The sequence below is a fragment of the Ornithodoros turicata genome, chromosome 2 (assembly GCF_037126465.1).
Source record: "Ornithodoros turicata isolate Travis chromosome 2, ASM3712646v1, whole genome shotgun sequence".
NCBI classification, from domain to species: Eukaryota; Metazoa; Arthropoda; class Arachnida; order Ixodida; family Argasidae; genus Ornithodoros; species Ornithodoros turicata.
In genome coordinates this window covers 64,685,565-64,701,507 of record NC_088202.1, presented here as the reverse complement: position 1 = coordinate 64,701,507, position 15,943 = coordinate 64,685,565, and positions in this window count along the sequence as shown.

Below are 15,943 nucleotides of genomic sequence, written 5' to 3'. Positions count from 1 at the left end.
CTTCACGGCGTACCAAAGATATCTGCAGGTGCGTCGTGTGTCGGCGCCTTTTGTTGTCTTTTGCGGCGTTTCTTCCCATTGTTTTTTCCAGAGCCCTCCATGGAATCCAGCACGTCTCTCCCCGTTGCTATGGCCGTCTTTTTTACTGCGCGCGATATTCTTTCGCCATCGGCCAAATTCCGCGCCAAGCGCTTCAACGTTCTCTCGGCGATCGGTTTTATTTGCTGCCAGATGGGAACGATAAACTTGGATATGTTGCTCAACACACCGCCCCCTCGTTGGAAAAGGGGCCCCGTCTACACGGGAATTATTTTGGGGGAATTACGGTACATATTTGAAATGCAACGTTAGATTGGTTCTGCCTTTGGACCGCAACGGCAAACGTCTTCCCGTTTCGTACGCGAGAACGATCGTCACTGAGGGAATTTCGAATTGAGACAGGTTAAAATACTGGATGTTATCTAACGTGTAGGTGACGACGTGCTTGTCTTTCTCATAATAAAAGGGTAGTATTTTTATATCGTTTTTTTCCCGCTCCCCACGTACGTGGGTTCCACGATATCCGTGTAGACGATTATGTTGTGAAACGGGGGTTCCAGGAGTACCTCGACGGAGCTCGTGGCATCCTCCTCCTCCCCCGTGAACACGGTACGCGATTCGAAGCCCAAAAGCATGGCCAGGTACTCGGAAAGTCTTAAGGTGGAGGTGCCCTCGGAAAGGCGAATTTTACATTTCTATTCGGTTCCGTCGAAGCTGAAGCGCGCGCGTTCGCCTACGCGCTGGTTAATCACATCCAGAAGTGCTTGCGGCGTCGCATAATAGCCGGGAGGCAGATGTACTTGCAAAGATCGAGGAATTTTCGTCTTGATCGTGAAAGAAAATTGGCGCACTACGGGGAGAGAGACGCGTAGCGTTTCTCCGTGTCCCTCGACGGGTGTGAGATGTAGCAGCTTGACAAAGGGTTTCGGTACGTGCAACCCTTTCGGCATTTTCAGAGAGTAGACGTTATCCGCGAATTCTAGCGAGGCGTCCAGCTTGTGCGTCTGGAAATACTTATTGAGTGTGTTATGTAGGGACGTGGTTTCCGAATTCAGAGTGACGTCGCCGAAAGCGATGGGTGCGGCGTGCTCCAATAAGATGGAGGTGGCTTCGCGTTCGCTCAATTTGGGAGGCTTCACCGCACGACCTGCTTCGCGGGACGCGAGCGAGGCGTCGAGCGCCTGTGCGAGCCGAGGGTCCAATTCCACGGCCTTCACGTCCACGGGTAAGACGAAGTCGTATCGCGATTTATTGTACGCGAAAGAAACGTTAAATTCCGAAATGGCTTTTCCCAAATCCCTCTCGAGATCCGAGGTGGCACGAAAAGTTCTCCCGGCTTCGACCGTGTCCTCGAAAGAAACCTCGATTTTCGCATCTTGCCTTTCGTACCCGACATTTAAAAAATCGTTGCTTATGCTGAGATCCATCAGACCGACTTTATACCGATTCGAGAGCTGAAGCGGACTATCGAAAGCTACCGTGAAGGCGTTGAGTTTATTCGAGGGAAACTTATCCATGCTGGCGTTCGAGAGCAGGTGGACGTAGATGTCTGACGTCATTTCCCAATCTTGACCACGTCGCTGCTCGGAACCCAACTGTCGTGTTCTTTGTCGTAACCGAACCAGCGAACCAAGGAGAAGCTCTGACCATTCACTTGCTTCTTTCTCAGCACTTTCGTTACTGGCCAAGGCTGATTGGCGTCTCGGGTTACGACGAGCGCGGTGCGCGCTGCCTTTATACAGATAAACGCGCGCGCAAAGAAAGGAGAGTGAAACTGAAACTGAGAAGCCACCTGTCACCGCTAGGAGCGCGCACGCGCAGCGGGAGGAGCGGAGAGGCAAAACCGAAACCACCAGCGGGCGGGCGGCACAGACGGCTGCGCAGTCCCCGCACCCGCTCAGTTTTTGCCTGGCTGATGAGCAGTCGCCGCGGGGGAAAAGGTGAGTGATTTGCCGCGCTCCTTTTCTCGCATGCCGTGCCCCCCGTGTTTAGCGGTGACCAACGAGTGATTTGCCAATGTTTGACGGCGCTGGTGTTAAGCCTTTTCTCGCATGTTTAGACTTGTTCAGCAGTGACCAAGCCTTTTCTCCGTGTTGACGCACGTTTAGCGGTTCCCGCCTTGTGTTAGGTGTATAGTGTTGAGGCGCTGTAGTTAGGCCTAACCGATCGCTCCCCCTAAGCCTTTTCCCCGATGTGTAGTGTTTTCTGTTTAGCAGTAGTGGTTAGACCTTTTCTCTTGCATGCCTAGACTTGTTTAGCAGTGTTGCCATTTTACCCGCCGCTTGTATCATGTTGTTCTGTCTTTGTCACATAGAGCTATGATGGTGGCGCCATCTGGTGTGATGCCTTGCAACTAAGTGGCCACCTGTCGTCGATCTCTTCAACTACCCGACGCCAACAAGCGCTGGTCACCCTGGAGCCGTTTCTTCGTCACGGCATCGTTGATTTTCGAATAAATTGTTTCTCTCCATTCTATTTCTATCTTTTCATTTTATTTTCTACCTACTTTTTTATTTTTATCAGCTCAAATAGCCGGCAACTCACACAGTGGTCTGGACACGTCTTAGATGCTCCCCAATTAGTGTAATGACTCCCTGAATGATCCTAATTACTGTGGGGGGTTCCAAATTGCTCTAATTCCAAATTAATGGCGTCCAGATGACTGTATGACCTGCCGGCTTCTTGAGCTGATCCCATACTACTGGGGACCAGCACAGCTGCCGGGGCAACAACAGTAAATGATTATTAATAGTATAGCAATTCCTTGTAGTGCCTTGCATACAATGTCTGACCCCGACCTCTCTTCTTATGGAGTCTACTGAGATCAGCAGTAGCAACGCAACGGAACCATATGGTCTACAGAAATGCCTCGCCTTTCTCGAGGTACATGACATGACTGTGGACTCCCTTGTCACTGACCGCCATTCTGGCATCAAAACCATGCTAAGGAGATTGTGCCCACACATAAAGCACATATTTGATGTGTGACATGTTGTCAAAGGTGAGTGGTGTAATTTTCTGAAGGGAGTTTTATATGTCACACGTGATAACATCCAACAGGAGCTAAGAAAAAGCTCTTGGCTCTCAGCCATTCTACAAAACACCACGTTGTGCAGCTGTGGATTGAGAGCTTGACGAGATATGGGTATTGGTGTCCGCGTACAAGCGGGGACGATGGGGACCTATGTCTTGTAAAGTGGGTGTCAGCAGTTAACCACATCGTTGACATCCATGAGCTCGACAACCGGTTGTACCCGATTTGCTACCACGGCACAGTTTCTGAACCACGACAATGGCTCAGAGAAGGTAAACACTGACATTTTGCAGGTTGTAAAACATTATATACAGAGCAGCAAAGTAATAAATGTTTTCCTTACCCAAATGGAACAAAACTTCCCGTGGTGTTCCTGGGGACATCCTTTCCCGGAAATTTGGATCTCCATGGGAGACAGACATTTTTCCAACCGACATCCCCCACATCTCCGAGTGGCCACGGTTTGGACTTCCCAGAAACATCCGTCGTTTGTCCTCACAGGATGTTATACGCATACTTGCATACATGCTCAAGGCCCTGCATTTTGTCATTATTATTCATACTGTTTTATAGAGCCGCTGCTAAATGGACAGATTCTTACGAGGCCCGTAGGCGTATTTTAATGCCATTCTGTTTGAGCTTCGGCAACTGCATCTTTCTTTCTCTGTTGCTCCTGTTTGTTTGTTTCTCGTACTTCCGTTACAGACAAAGAGCACGAGGTTTTAAAAAGCAAAAATAACGCCGTGGATATATAAGCTCTTAGAACCACCCAGATCACTTAGAAAGGCACTGGCATACCTTTCCAAAGCGAAAACAGATATTATATATTCCTTGTCTCGCGAGCTTCCACAAATTCGAGAGTCCTGTTTGCTTGCGAGTCAAACTAGAGGGTGAGGTGTTTAAGTTTAATGCAATTGCGTATACCAGTAACACTGGAATGAAGAATTGCTTGTCGTATTAACTCACTATGACGATAACGTCTGCGTTTCTTACTGCTTTTGATTTGAGGCATTCAGTTGGTTCATCGAAAGTCGAACTACGCCACTACACACCTTGCCATGTTTCTTTCTCTCCTGTGATAATGCTCCATGTAACATCCCGTCAGGGGCCCTATTCGGACAATTCTTCAAACGGCCGTTACGGTACGTCCAGCGGATGTACGGCTAGGGATGTCTATTCTTGTAGCTCCCAGAGATGTCCACCTGACATCCATTTCAGGACGTGGACGTTGGGATCTATTTCGGACGTCCGCAGGAGGTAGTGTTCTGTCTGGGTACTGACACTTATGGGTGAAATGCACAACACAAATTACAAAATCGTACAGCAGAATGAACAGCATTGAAAACCGTGACCAAGATGTTGGCTAATTCCAGCTAATTTCGACCAAGCGAGGAACCTGACCATCTCCAATTTTTTTTTTGAAAAAATATGTTCTTCAGGGGACGGGAAATGATGAAAAATGCGCCTATATTTAAGCCCCAACCTTCAGCAATTTTCGAGGGAGAGGGGGAGAACGAAACTGGTCGAAATGTGACCCAGTCATTTCGAGCTTCTTTGAGCGCTTCTCAATTGAGGAGTATGCGGTTCTAAGAGCCACAATATTTTTCACCTGCTCACTGCTACATGGACAACATGCTCTCTTCTTCCTACCCATTTATAACTGAAACTTTCTTCATAAAAAAATGGCAAAGTCGCAAGAAAACGCGAAAAAACGCGTGTTTCGGAACCGTTTTGTACTGACGCCGTTTATCGGAGAATAATGAAACCTACACCATCCTACATCCTACACCGTTGATGGTAGTAGCTCATAAGCACCAAATGCTCATAACCTCCAAACGCTCAAAACCTCCAAACGCCAATATGCACCGAAAGAAAGTTGGTGGTTTTGAGCGCTTGGTGGAAATGAGCAGGAGGGGAGAAGCTGCTCATAAGCACCGAACGTCCAGAACATCCAAATGCTCATATGCACCGAAAGCCGGGAGACCACAAAGGTCGGGTCTTCTTCTCCCGCATTTGGAACAAGGTCATAGGGTGAGAAAGGTAGAATGAATGGCGACTACCAAGGCCGCTTAATGTGTCAGTTTGGATGTTTATGAAGTTTTAATTTGGCTGAATGTGTGGGCTTCAATGGGGTTTTCGTGAGTCAACGCGTGTTGAACGTTGAAACGTGACAAACACGTCCGCCGTCACTCTTCTATTGTCATGCGCATGCAGCATGTTCCTAATTGGTGGACTTACGTCGCGAGACAACTGTGATCATGAACGATGTCACAGCTCGCGTGGCTCAGTGGTTAGCGTGCTGCCCGTGTCGCGTCGAGACTGGGAGGTACCCGGGTTCAAATCCTGGTGCCGGCTGTGCTGTCCAGAGTTTTTCCTGGGTTTTCCTCAGACGCTATCGGCACAGTTCCTTTAGAAGTCGGCCCAGGATGCACATTTCCCAGGCCGTCACTCGTGACTTTGGCCACCTCTGTGAGGCCGACAACGGCGAGACCTTTCATCAGCACAGTGGATTAAATTCGCCTACCTGAGGTAGAGTGTGGCTGACAAAACGTCTAAGAGGAAATGTGACCGATGGACGGATAATATAATGAACATGGAACACCGTCTACTCCATAGCGGCTAAAGCTACATATATGCTAAAGTAAACGGGTAAACATAAGAGTAAATGAGTAGTAAAAATAAACTGAAGAAATAAAATTAAACTGAGCATATGTTGGAGGATCAACGCTAACACCCAGTGAGCTTGAACTAGCGGTGCAGGAAGGAGGCTTGACGCTGCACAGCGTCGTAGTCAGCCACTGGCGTCATCGAATGGTTCTGTAGCATTCGCTACAGTTCCACAGTATAAAGTCTGCGTCGTGAAGCGTACATTAGAAGTAGTTTTTGCATGTGTTACAACGTGTCTGTTTTTGCATGTTCTTGCCTATTTAGGTGTTTTTGAGGGCCTAAATACCTGTGTATTGTCATCGTTTTAGCACGTAAATTTCCGAGTTCTACTTATATGAGGAAGTAACGTTGACCTTGAATACCTAAAACGGTGGGCAAACAGAAATGAGTTGAAAACCAATCATCCAAAGAATCAAGCCAGTCATCTTCCAGACCGAAGATTGAAGAACTATAGGAGCGAGAATGTGTAGAGCATGTTGAATGGAGTTCCGGAAAAAAATAGTCCGGAAAAGTTGGTCCTGGAAAAATTGGTCCCTAGTTGCGTGGCGCAAAAAAATGGTCCCGCGCGGTTCCGTGCGCCCAAAAATACAGGAGCGTTGTTGTGGGCATCTGATGAACCGGATCATAGCCAATCAAGTGCTATCAAGTGCAATGTCTGCTACCTTCTCCTAAAAGTGACAAAAGAAAAGTAAGAGTCGTCTTTGTGCAGAACGAAAATTCAAATCGCAGTTCTTTCGTATCCTCACTGATCAGGCCGTATCTTCTGTTTCATCGACCAACTCGTGGAGTGGTAAAAAGGTGTTTGGATTTCTGAAACTGATCGATCAAGAATGTCCTGCGCTCGACCATGAGAGATGTCAGGCCTTCTGAGTTTGTAGTCAACCGAAAGCAAGATTATCACACCTCTAGACTATGACACTTTGATTAAGCAACTTGCGAAGAACAAGGCTCGAAAGAAGGGTTTTGCGTAAATGTTCACTCTAGGCCTATGCATGCATAATATAAACCCTACATAAATATCGTATTCCAGGTTCCGCATTTTAAGTGACCCTATTTAGCGTCGTTCATCACCTCATCATCCATCAATCCTGCCCATTGTGCCTTGGGGTAGTGGGCGGCACTTTATGTGGCGAATTTCCCCATTCATTATCATTAATTTATTTGTTGTTGTTTTTGCAGTGAGCCCGGACATATGTTCGGAGGAGGCCACGTTCTTTTTTGCTACAGCCCTGGGAGCCGAATGCCTTTCGATCTAGAATCAAGTCTTTCGTCCTAGGCTGCCTCCATGTCTATGAAAATGAAGTTCAAATTGAAATCCATAAACGAGAAGGCGCTATTCGCAAGCAGGACCCAGCTGTTACATAAACTACAAACTGACACATTAAGCGGCGTTGGTAGTCGCCATTCATTCCACCTTTCTCACCCTATGACCTTGTTCCAAATGCGGGAGAGGAAGAACCGGCCTTTGTGGTCTCCCGCCTTTCGGTGCAGCATTCGGTGAGCATTCGGGTGTTCTGGACGTTTGGTGCTTATGAGCAAGTTCTCCCCTCCTGCTCATTTCCACCAAACGCTCAAAACCACCAACTTTTTTTCGGTGCATATGGGCGTTTGGAGGTTTTGAGCGTTTGGAGGTTATGAGCATTTGGTGCATATGAGGCACAGCCTCTGTTGATATCATTTTCATTGTTCTAGAGTTAATCTGCTAGAAGCAGATTGCAACAATCCCACAGGCGGTATCGCGATATAGCTGTATTTCGGCCGGCGCTAGCAAAAAATGGCCCCAAAAAGTTGTCGCGATTTTTTTATATGTTGCGCTGAAACCCTTTCCGATTCAGAGAGATGAAGTTAACACATGGTTATGGCTCAGAGCAATGTACTTTTAATTTGTATAACTCTGGAAAACACAGGATGAGAACGCTAGTTTACAAAGGTGGGCTATCTGCTTGAGTCTTTTTCAACTTTACACTGTTGGGGGCTTCACTTTCATTTTCCCACACGTAATGAGAACGAAGGCCGAGCACTGGACGTACATTCTTCCACTCATCTTCTTTTTGTTGCCTGATCACATGTTCCGAAGGAAGTTGCAATAAAGTCACATTTTTGACATGTCTTGACACGGCAGTAGTGAGCCCACACGCGTTTCGTGTGTTTGTTGCAGCATTGTTGCAGCATGTTTGACAACACCTCCGACTCCGTCACAGGCGTTCTTTCAATGACCTGGAGCTGAGAAAAGCCACTTCTTTACAGTTGTGTTGCGTCCGAGCTCATAGTGCTGAAATCTGTTTTTGAAATGCGCACTGGCCCCATCAGAGATGTATACAGCGCTTCCATATAGGGGTTCGTGGTCCTCCATATGTTCTTCGATCTTGAGAAGAGAAAGCAATGCTGCTGCGCTGTCGTGCCGCTTGTCGTTTGACACAACAGCATAACAGCGAGTTGAAGTTGACGTAGTAGCCACGCATGTGAATATCGAAACTTGAGTTTTGTGCCAGTGGTAGCTCTGAACTTCCTTGTGCAGGATAACTGTCCAATTCTCTCAAAAGTCGAAATGCAATACAACGTGTCCTGCCTTTACAGAACACTTCTTCTTTCGGACCGCTTCTTTCTGGACCTTCCTGATGTGGTTATGGGTGATATAGGAGCACCCACTTTCTAATTACTTCGATGAAGTTGCGCGCAGGTAATGTCCTCCTCAGCAGGCCTCTGTCCTCCCATATTGCAAAATCAATTTCTTGGTCATCTTGGATGCCCAGACTTTCGTCAGTAAGTGCTTCTGTACCTGGACCCTGCTCGCAATCCCCAGAAAGACATTCTTCGGAGTTTTCATCACAGATGCACATGCTGATGATCCTTTGTGTTGAGCTCGAAGCTTGCACAGTACGTGGATACGCATTCCTCTCTGCATGGGTTAATACTAACCCACTTGGGGCGGATGGAGTAAAATTTGCTCAAGCTAAGCCTTATGTCTGGATACTTGCTCCTAAATTTTCTGTAGGCTTCGCGGATTGAACAAGTCATGTACCTCTTAGCTTTTGTGGGTTTCTGGCCTCCTCCTTTAAAGTGCACGACGTCTCTTGATCTTGGGCTCTGAATGTGCAGTCCAGCTCATCCACCGTATAGAAGCCCGTTGCTGCCGCCAAATCATCTTCCTTCAGAGCACTGCGCTGGAACGGATCAGGCAATTCCCACACATATTTTTCCGCGACCAACTTCTGTGACTTCTTAATCATGTACCGGGTCATACGCGCAGAGTTTTGAATCTGCCGAAGGGGGCCAGGACACAACGCCCCCCCCCCCCCTCTCTTTTCAAGCACAGAGGTCGTGCAGGGTGTCGAAAATGCAGGGTTGCGACGTTGTGAGACATATTTTTACAGGATTTTCATGATGACTCTCATGAAACACGCGATTCTTAGGATATCCCTCGAAACTTTCATCTTGAGTGTCAACTGGATAGGCTTCCCGGAGGGGGCGTAGCCCCCCCTGGGAAATTTCCGGGGGGCTCAGGCCCCCAAGCCCCCCGCAGTCGCCGCCTATGTACAGGGTTATATCGATGGTGTCAGCGACTCGGATATGAGCCATAACCGCGTTTTTAACGTGATTTCTCTGAATCGCATCCGCCTTTAGCGACCGTAACGCCGACCAGCTGCGGTAGAGTACCGCCCAGGGGCAGTGCGCAGCGCGCGTGCACATTGTCACTTTAAAAAATCGTAGCGTCACCGAAAATCAAATACGAATCTCAATTTTTTTTCTCAGCTTTTTGGTGGCCATTTTTTTTGCTAGCGCCTGCTGAAATACAGCTAAATCGCAATACCGCCTGTGGGATTGTTACAATCTGCTTCTAGCAGATTAACTCTAGAACAATGAAAATGTATCAACGGATAGGGCATGCGGTGACGAAACGAATGGTGTAGGTTACATTATTCTCCGATAAAAGGCGTCAGTACAAAAAGGCTCCGAAAAACGCGGTTTTTCGCGTTTTCTTGCGACTTTGCCATTTTTTTTACGAAAAAAGTTTCAAAGAGTGATATTAAACGGTAGGAACAACTTATTTATTTACACATGGTAAACAAGACTTTCGTGCACGAGTCTGCACTTACCTGAAGAAGTGCAGACTCGTGCACGAAAGTCTTGTTTACCATGTGTAAATAAATAAGTTGTTCCTACCGTTTAATATCACTCTTTGATTTACTCACCACCGGCAACTTGACATCGCCTATTTTTTCTGCCTTCGAAAAAAGTTTCAGTTACAAATGGGTAGGAAGAAGGGAGCGTGTTGTCCATGTAGCAGTGAGCAGGTGAAAAATATTGTGGCCCTTAAAACCGCATACTTCTCAATTGAGAAGCCCTCAAAGTAGCTCGAAACGACTCGGTCACATTTTGACCAGTTTCTTTCTCCCCCTCTCCCTCGAAAATGGCTGAAGGTTGGGGCTTAAATATAGGCGAATTTTTCATCATTTCCCGTTCCCTGAAGAGTATATTTTAAAAAAATTGGAGATGGTCAGGTTCCTCGCTTGGTCGAAATTCGCTGAAATTAGCCTGCGTACCAAATACCGCAGCCTCATCCCCATTCTCTGCTCCACAATACGGGTGGTGGATAAGAGCTTGAGTATTACTTATCTTTTTTTTATTCTTTATGCAGTAAATTCTTTCTTCTGCCTTCAGCAAGGGGACAAGAGAGAGCAATTGGTTTAAAATTTACCGAAATGAAACGTGACCAAAGGCAGACACAAGGATCCTTCCTTGCATAAAGTAATTGTGAGTACTGCGTGCCAATAAGGATAAACTTTGGTACGTGGCTGTCCTGTATTTATATAAATGTATTTGGTAGTCGTTATTGAAAGACCTTAACTTTACATGATTCCCGGAAATCTCACAGAAATGATGATTTTTTTGCGGACCATACTTTTTGTTGTGGTGTTGCAAATAATCTTGTATTTTGCTTTTTTTTTCTGTCAAAATGATGTAACCTAGAATTCTTTGCTATGCCCTATGGAATGTGTTCTTTTCACAAAACAAATAAATAAAAAGCTGTTACACAGAGCAAGTAGAGATGATCTACGACCCCTGCCCATGCGTGAGCACTTCATAGCTAGTGATCCGGCAGGCATTGGCCTGTCTGACTGCCTGCCGGCTTGGCTGGAAGCCATGGTTGGTGTTTTTGCATCTCTCTGGCATAAGCAAAGGTGCTAAAAATGCCAAACTCAAATATCAAATACATGAGCACAGCAGATGTATGGCACCACACGCTTAAAAATGAGGTGGTGGTGGTGGTGCCAAAAACCGGCACCTCTTAAAAATGAGGGGGGGGGGGGTGATGGCAGGATAGGCTCGCCGTTGTTGGCCACACAGAAGTGGGCGTCGTCACAACTATAGCCAAAAAGGAAAAGGAAAACGCATAGCAAAACAAAACACAAAGGAAGGACGGACGGATGGAGGATAGAGGAGGTTGAAGGATGGGGATGGCGGTGAGGTGCACGAGGTCATCGGGGAGAGTAGAGTATTAGATGGGTTGATCAGCAAGGCCTGTCTTCAGCAGGAAGAGAATGAGGTTTCTTGCTTTGGCGGAACGTTCGGCAGAAGAACCAGCGGGGTAGAGGATGTCTGCTAGCGAGCCCGAGGTGGAGCGAGGGAGATGTGTTTCGCGCGCAGAATGGTATGCTCGGCAGTCTCACAGGATGTGTTCGATTGTTTCGGGTTGTTGACAGTGGCCACAGCGGGCGTCACCCCTAGAGCCTCTTAAAAATGAACTTCACCACATAACACGCTCTTAGCCAACCATCATCCCGAATGACAGCGTTCTCTCCCCTGATTTGTTGAAAACGGGAGGCGTACGCCTTTTTTGTGACACTTATGCTGTTCATAATTGTCACAAAAAGTCGTACGCCCCGCGCTAAGGGTAATAGAGACTGTATCACTCTGTAGAATGGTTGGACTTCAGCGTGCTATGTCGTGAAGCTTTGTTTTAAGAGTGTACACTCTTAGAAATGAACTTCACCACATAGCACCCTCCTAGCCAGCCATAATCTCGAATGATGTCGTTATCTTCACTGATTTGTTGAAAATGGGAGGCGTACGCCTTTTTTGTGACAATTATGAACAGCGTAAGTGTCACAAAAAAGGCGTACGCCTCCCGTTTTCAACCAATCAGGGCAAGCAACGATATCATTCGAAATTATGGTTGGCTAGGAGCGTGCTATGCGGTGAAGTTCGTTTTTAAGAGCGGCGAGCCTATCCTGCCATCCCCCCCCTCATTTTTAAGAGTGTACGCTCGGAGAATAGAGTCGACGGCTTTTAGTATCTGAGAGATATCTAGAATCTTTTCTGTTGAGATAAACCACACTGTTTGTCTATCCGTTCTGAACTTTTATACCCGCTAAGAAATGCAGAACATACCGCTTTTTTTTCTTCTTTTTTGCCTGTAGACACCTGCAGATTTTCACTTTGCGGTTCGCAGTATAATTCAAATTTTCACTGCAGAAACCTAGGGGCTGTAGCCTTTTAGTGTATATGATGAACATTTCAAGCACCTGACAACATACTATTGTAGACACAGAAACTTACAGGCGAGTCTGGGACATCCTGATTGTCACTTCCACTCCTGAAGGATATCCCATTCCTGTCCTCACAAGAACAGACATATGGATTGGAGGCCTTTCACCGTGTCTTCATCCACTTCCTGCTGAAATCCTACGCTTTTTCAGACGAGGGGATGGTGGCTAGGTATGAAGCATATGGACCCACGGGCTAGGAGCCAAGTCCGGCACGGTTAAAAAGGATATCATAAGAATCTGTAATCTACTTCACTTGTAGGACATAGTTGGCGATCATCCACTACAACGAAAACGCAGACCGTGTGCAGTTGGAGAGGGAAGGCACGAAGCAGTACCGTCTCAAGCCATTGAAGGTGAAGAAGGCGTGGGTGGCTGTACACCTCAAGGAGAATGCTACCTACGGTATGTGCTTGTTGCATGCAGCATGAATGAATCTATGTTACAGTCATTGAGTTTTAGTTTTATTTATTTGCCAAAAATTTACCACACCAACGCTGGGTAACTTTGAACCGAGATCAAGGATTGCTAAATCGTGAGGTTAACACTCAATTCTTTTTTTTTTTTTTTTTTCACATATGTTAGATCTTAGACGGTCATGTGATGAACGTTTCAGTGACAATGACGCCCTTTAGTGAAGAGCAGTTAAGTGTTAAATTCAAGTTAAGGGACCGTTGATCTCGGTTCAAATGTTCGACGGTGGTGAAACCGTGCCTTCGCAGCTTTCTGACAAGTGAGGTGAGTAATATGGGGAAGGAACCTTGCTGAAATCCAATGTACATGTTTCAAATATTAAGTCCCACAGTGAGATCAAATATTCAAATCTAGTATTAATGTCAGATCATTGGGCATGGAATATCCCTCTGCCCATAAACGTTTTACTTCACCGTTAGCTATTTTTCAATTATTCAGCTGTGAGTGTCACATCAAATATCCTGTACAATGGGGAGCACAAACACATATATGGTTTAGTGACGGGCAATTTTCAGTGCATTGATCAGATAGTCTCCGTGCCAACTCCCGTCTTCGTATTGGACAGGTTATGCATCAGCCCTGATTGGTGAGGTGCTGCCACGCATTCAGGAGCGCAGAAGGGAGTCTGGAGCTGTAGTGACTCTGCCAACACTGTCATCAACGAATGGTGAGAGGCCATACTTTACAGAAGCAGTCCTGAAGCATCAGGCAATGTTTGTGCACACTTGTCCTTCTATATACAGGGTTTCCCAGCTAAATGCGAACATATTTTTTTAAAAATATCTATGTCCCTTTTTCTGAGAAGAAATCAATTGGAATATAACATATGCTGAAGGGCTCTACTTAGGAGGGCATTAGCAAACTCCTAAGGCAATGTCTTAATTAACTTTCAATAATTAACGTTTTAATTATAAAAGCTACGAAGTTGTCCCAATGAGAACATCTAGTCCCTTCGTCACCTGATACCAGATCCGTTTTCAGAAAACCGTTCGATAGATCGTCCGCAAAAAATTCGTGAAGCAACACCTTTTTCTTTTTTTTCTCATTGCGCATCTTCAGAGATGCGTCTTTCCTTCACCCCCAATGTGAGAGGGTGAAAGAGCACACTATCGCCTCTTGCGTCGTGGAAGAAGATTAAAATGAAACAGAAAATGCAATCCAAGATAAGGGCAGTTCCGATAGAGTCACCTGATACATTCGTTTTTTGTTTTGTTTCCGCAAGTTAAAGTTCACATTGGACGCAAGAGGCGATAGTGTGCTCTTTCACCCTCTCACATTGGGGGTGAAGGAAAGACGCATCTCTGAAGATGCGCAATGAAGAAAAAAAGAAAAGTGTTGCTTCACGAATTTTTTGCGGACGATCTATTGAACAAATTTTTGTTCGGCGTGAAAACGGCTACGACATGAGGTGACCGAAAGGAACAGATGTTCTCATTGGGACAACTTCGTAGCTTTTATAACTAAAAAGTTAATTATTGGAAGTTCATTAAGACATTGCCTTAGGAGTTTGCTAATGCTCTCCTAAGGAGTGCCCTTCAGCCTATGCTATAATGCAATTGATTTCATCTCGGAAAAGATGATATATATATATATATATATTTTTTTAAAGAAATATGTTCGCATTTAGCTGGGACAGATGGCAAAGAACGTCCGCCGTCCCAGATATGATAGAAGTGAAAACAGGATGTCTATAACCCTTATAGTTTTTTTTAATGAAAAATCTGTATAAAAAAAGACACCCTGTATATATATGTTTGATTCTTTTGGACACTCATGCGATTTCCCCGTCTGCGTCGGTTTGGAGTTTGGCGAACGCAGGTCAGTGTTGTATGTTTTCACTGTGACTGAGACGTTGAAGACCGTATGCATGAAGCTCATGCAACGTTATCAAGAAATTGATATTTTTCGGAAGAGTTGTTCGGGCTGAATGCATTTGGTAGTAGGTCCACCCACACCGCGTGAGAGGTGTTCTTGAATACTGTAAGGCTTAATAAAACAGCTACGTAGTCATAACCATTGTTCGAGGGAGTCTATTGAGGGAATTATTTAACATTTTCAGTCAGCATACCATCTTGACTGGCAATGAGAGGTGCCACTGTGATTGAGGTACAGGTCCTTCCATCGTTTTTGTGGTGCGTGGCTTACGACGTACTCCTATTTGTTTTGCAGTTTCCGTGTGCAAATTGGCCGCTGGACGCTCGAACGCTGGAAGACCTGCTTTCAACGAAATGGTGCACTGAGGCGCCATGCAGTGTTGTTTCTGTAGGTACTGTTACTTTTCAGGTTTGAACTTCTTTTTGCAGTGTGCGGTGGTAGATACTGGACACTTCGATGCTAATCGCCAGCTTAACAGAGGTGGGCGTTTGTCCTCACTAGCCCCGCCCTCACCTCAATTTTCTGGAAGAAAAATTTTCCTGACCTCACCTCACCTCACCTCAAAAATGTTTTTCAAAATTTCCTCACCTCACCTCAAAATTTTTTTGAAAATTTTTTCTCACCTCACCTCACCTCACCTCAAAGGAATTTTTAAGACTTTTCCTCACCTCACCTCACCTCAAAAACATTTTTCGAAATTTTCCTCACCTCACCTCAGCTAAATTTTTTTCGAAATTTTCCTCACATCACCACCTCAATTTTTTAAAGCTATTTGTGTATTCGATGTGAAGTTTGTGTATTCGATGCGCGTTGGCTTTGAGTGACTGCCAATGTAAATGCATATACCTCAAGCGTGAGTGCATACAGGGTGCGGCAAGAAACGTGTCATTTGACCATTATAAGAAAACGGCTTAACGGAAAAATATGGGGTAAACAACTTTCTTCTGGACATTTAGTTTGTCACCAAATACAAATAGTTTCATCAATTTGCATTGAAATACATTTTCGAATTTGAACTCATGAAATTGCTTAGTCAATGTAATGTTATTCTTTTTTTCTTCTTGCTGGAGGATTTGGTCTAGTCAATCATAGAAAACGCTTCGTGGAACGATTGTTATACCCGTAAAAGTTGCGCGGAAATTGAGGTTCAGTTGCGCGTATGCGAATGACGCGCAAAGTCTGCGTCAGATCAGCGGCGAGAGAGGAGGGTAGTCCCCGACCAGATGAGAGACAGAACCTGCGGAAAGAAGGAAATCCCGTGTACGCGCGGGAAAAGTTTTCATAAAGTGCGCGTTCATAAATTTTT